General features: G+C 39.3%; 1 protein-coding gene across 1 annotated transcript in view; it reads right to left on the reverse strand.

The window, feature by feature from the left end:
* Positions 1 to 4,977, reverse strand: part of LOC101308109 (ABC transporter A family member 1-like) — a 31,554-nt gene that overhangs the window by 21,243 nt on the left and 5,334 nt on the right.

Genomic DNA, 4,977 nt, shown 5'->3' on the forward strand with positions numbered 1-4,977 from the left:
GAGAGAGAGAGATGATTTTGAACGGTATCCGAATTCTTTGCATAGAGATAAAAGGGTAATTTAGGTATAGAATAAAAGTAAGATGACCAATTTAGATCATAAAGTGGACCTGTATGAGTAAAAAGATTAGGATGGACTTATAAAAGAGAAAATGTTGAGAATGTAACTTGGATGAAATTTTCTATCCTTTTTATAAGACAATAGGATGTTCTGGCGTTTTGTGTTTCAAGTTCTTCATTAGGTTAATTAGAGTCGATAAATTACCTCTAACTCTCTAAAAAACTTTTAGCAGTAACTTTCGGATTGTAATATTTTTTGGTCTCTATTGCTCTTAAACACTGTAAATTCGTAAACCAGTAAATTAGTAAAAATTACTTGGCTTTGGTCACGAAACTCGGATGATTTAGTTACTGTGTATCGCGAAAAACTAGAACCCAGAGCACCTCACTTCCTCTCTCACCGAACCCGGTCGCCGTTCGTGGGCTTCGACTACTTGGCGGTCACGCACAGAGACACGTATATATACAAGCGAGGCGAGTAGGCCTACATTAGCTATTGAATGTTGCCACCGCACAGGATTCTCTGCGCTCTCTCTATCACTCTCCCTTCCTCAGCCTTCGTTTCCGGAACCTTCTTCTTCCTTAGGTCATCATCGTCTTCATCATCTGCTCTCTGCGCAACTCTACCTCGCTCATTCTCCTCCTCCATTTCGACCATGCCGTACAGCCAGGTACTCATTTTCTCGTTTTTCATGTGTTTTTTATTTTCATTTATGGAATCCCGCCATTGTTTTCTGTGTTTTTGGAGCTCGTTTCTCGCTGCGATTGCGTTTTGATTGGAGCGGTTTTGCCTTTTTGATCGTCGAGTGAATTTTATAGTCGGAGATCAATTTTCGTTATTTCTGGATTCTATTGTTATGCAAATCCATAATGCTTAGGTTTTGTTGTGGATGAACTAGTTGAATTTACCTTGGTATATGATTTTTCACCGTCATTGTCCAAAATTTATATCTATGATGCCGATTTCGAATTGTAGGTGATGTTAGTGTTGCTAGAGTTGGTTCGGATTTAGAAATTGTATCCGAAAGTCTCACTGCACTGTGGTGAAGATTATGAATGTGTTTATTGTGATTGAGGTTTGAATTTTTCGAGGCTTTAATAGGATCATTGTGATATGTGGTTTGCTTTGCAGCGCAAGGGTGGACAAAAGTGGAAGGAGAAACCAAAGACCGACAGCTCTGGCAATAACAGACTCGGTGAATGGAGTGCTAGTGGAAGCAGTGGGCAAACTCAAGCATTGGTTCAACCTATACAGTTTGGGAGGGTACAAGTGAATCCGGTTCCAGTACAAGGTCAAAAAGGAATCTGGAAGCCTAAATCATATGGAACTGTCGGTCGAGCTACGACTGTAGAAGCTGAAGCACCTGCTGATAAAAGTACAGCTGGATTACAGCGAAATGGAGTTGGACTAGAAGCTCCTCAGAAAAGCAGTTCTGGTGCAAGTAAGGTGTTCAAGGGTAATCTCTTGGAAAATTTTACCGTGGACAACTCAACGTATGCTCAGGTGCAAATACGAGCTACGTTCTATCCTAAATTCGAAAATGAGAAGTCAGATCAGGAGGTGCAGCTCTTTTTTCTTTGTTCTCTTTTTCCTCTTCATTCATTTCACCTGTCAAACTCCTTGGTTTCCTTTGCATTTCTTAAATGGGAATGTCCTTACCTAGTATTGTGCTGAAAAAATCATTGTACTATAACTATGTGCTTGCATTTTGGATCATGTCATCTAGTTAAGAAATACACATGAGAATGTGCTTCTTTTTCTTATTGTACTTTGTGACTTTATTACTTTGATGGTTTTCTTCTTTGATTGATTGTCTTGCTAATAGTAGTCGGGTCTTTTTTTCTTCTTCTGTTCAGATTAGGACAAGGATGATTGAGATGGTATCTAAAGGCTTGGCTACCTTGGAGGTAAGGGAATTTCATGAGCTCTTTATTATTTTGTAAAATGTAAATTACTTTGTGCGTCCATGTACCACTGTTGACTTTTAACTAATTACTCTAGTGTTGCATATCCTACATTTGGTCCCTCAAGTGTTGTACTATTAAAAGATTTAGAGTCTTTCGTAACCTAGTTTTGATCTTTAGTGACCAAAATGATCTTCATGGAGGTTTATTGATTATGACCATTCTTGCAGGTTTCACTTAAACACTCCGGGTCACTTTTTATGTATGCTGGTAATGAGGGTGGTGCTTATGCCAAAAACAGCTTTGGTAATATGTAGGTGACAACTGTTTCTTCCCCACATTTCTAATACTTCATTTTTTTCTTTCTTTATATTTTTATTCTGTTCAAATTGGTTAATGAATAAAAGATGAAACATTCTAAAAAAAAAGTACTTAAAAGATGAATGTAGGCCATGAAAATGTGTGTACACTTGGGTTTGCCCATGTTCCGTACTGCTGTTTCTAATTACATTTACTGAAGAAAGGGGTATTAAAGTGATAAACTACTATAAGTATGGAACAGAATCTCTTAATCATTCATCGCATGCTTATCTGTCTTGTGAAAAATTGGGAGGCTTGCTTGATTTATTTATCTGGCAACAAACAAGTTGAGAAACCATTGGAGGAAAACCTGATCAAGATAAACTTTGCTGAAAGAGAAATTATGCTTTATGTCACCGTTATGTCTATGTAATTCTAGCTGAATATTGTACTTTTACAGATATACAGCTGTTGGCGTATTTGTTCTTGGACGGATGTTTCGTGAGGCATGGGGATCTGAAGCCGCAAAAAAGCAAGCAGAGTTCAATGATTTCCTAGAGGTGTGATTCACATAACCTGATACTAAAGAAAAATGACATTACACTAATTTCTGTTAAAGTTTTCCTTTCTCTGCCAGAAAGCAGTATTCAGTCATATCATATATATAATAAGAAATAACTTGGCAACCAATTATTTTTAATATATACTTCCTGCTTCATGTCCCTTTGCCTTCCTAAATCCGTCATGTTGTTGCACTCCTGCAGAGGAACCATATGTGCATATCAATGGAGCTTGTAACTGCTGTTCTGGGAGACCATGGACAGCGTCCAAATGAAGATTTTGGTACTGAGTGTTTCTCTCCTTTTTCTTTTTGTGATTTAAACTTTGTTGCTGGTCCTTGTTGGTTGAATAAAAATATACGCAGTCCTCTTTTAGTTCCTTGCGAGTTCATGCTTTTCCTGTTGTAGCACAGTTGTACCTTTTTCTTTTTTTGGTATACAAAAAAGCATATATTGTGCACATTTGTTCATGAGTACTGTCAGAAGTAATTCTCGTTCCTTATGTTCCCTGTTTAAAAAGAGAGGGAAAAAAAAAACTTTCATTCTTATATGGGTTTTGTGTTGAACAGTTGTGGTGACAGCAGTCACAGAGCTGGGCAATGGGAAGCCAAAGTTTTACTCAACCCCTGAGATTATTGCTTTTTGTCGGAAATGGCGCCTTCCTACAAATCATATATGGCTATTCTCAACAAGGTGATGACCAGCTCTGCTCATGGTAGATCAATGGTTATATGATTGTTGTGTATGAATCATGGTTGTTAGCATTTTAAATCGTTATGTTTTTTGCCACCATTCATGCTGTTATCCAATTTGAGATGTGGCTATAGGTTGAGGGTGAGGCAGGAGTTTAAATATATGGGTAACATACTAGGTGCAAATGCATGGTATGTTACAAGTAGATATACACTAAATGGTTGGACAGTTGGAAAAGAGCTTTTGGTCAAAAGCAGTGGTTTGGGGAAGGTTGCAAATCAAATGGTTCATCTTACATTGGAAGTTTAGGTGTGGCAAAGCTGACTGAATAAATTTTTAAATCTAGGTTCGAGTCTTCTTGATAGCTACTTACCATTAGCTAATTGCAATGTGTTAAGAAGTTGAACAACTACAAAAGTCAACACTTCATTATATATCCAAATTGAAAAGACATAAACATGCGTTTGATATATATATATATATATATATTTATATATATACAGGGATTATCAGGTGCGGACGTCAGCATGGCTCTTAAAGTGCGGACGTCCCTCCTAACGCCACCGTACGGCACCGGTGAGGGCGCGCCTCCACCCCAGTGGACTCCAGCAGCTTCCCCGACCACTTTCCATCCCCAGCGAGTCCGCCGAATTCCAGTTTTCCGGCCAGATCACCCAAAACTTCAAACAAAGTCAATCTGGCCGGAAAACTGGAATTCGGCGGACTCACCGGGAATGGAAAGTGGTAGGGAAAGCTGCTGGAGTCGGCTGGGGTGAAGGCGCGCCCTCGCCGGCGCCGTACGGTGGCGAACGGACGAAAATTCGCACCGTAAAACAGTGCGGACGTCCGCACCTGAGAAAAGTTCTATATATATATATACATATACAGATTTTCTTTGGTGCGGATTTCCACTTTACACTCACTTTTCAATCAAAGTTTCACATCTCCACCGTCTAGTCTTTAGATACTAATGTATAGATCATCTTTGCAAAATTTCAGCCAATTTGGTTATCATTAAGGCACTCAAACTCGATTAAACCAATAGATGAACATAATTCTGTCGAACTGGAAGCGTTCATGTTTATAACAGAAAAACGCAGTTTTGAGTGCCTTAATGATAACCAAATTGGCTGAAATTTTGTAGAGATGATCTATACATTAGTATCTAAATACTAGACGGTGGAGATGTGAAAATTTGATTAAAAAATGTGTAAAGTGCAAATCCGCACCGTAAGAATAAATGCGGACGTCCGCAGTTAACAAGTTTATATATATATATAGAGGATGAGAAGCGGATGTCCGGACTCGGCTTAAAATGCGGACATCCGTCCGTTCTCCACCCGCCGTCGCCGGCTCCGGACGGTGGAGAACGGACGGACGTCCGCACTTTAAGCCCGGTGCGGACGTCGGCTTCACATTCGGGCTGTATATATATATATACAGTCCGTCTCTGCTATGGA

Source organism: Fragaria vesca, linkage group LG6 (genome assembly GCF_000184155.1).
Source record: "Fragaria vesca subsp. vesca linkage group LG6, FraVesHawaii_1.0, whole genome shotgun sequence".
NCBI classification, from domain to species: Eukaryota; Viridiplantae; Streptophyta; class Magnoliopsida; order Rosales; family Rosaceae; genus Fragaria; species Fragaria vesca.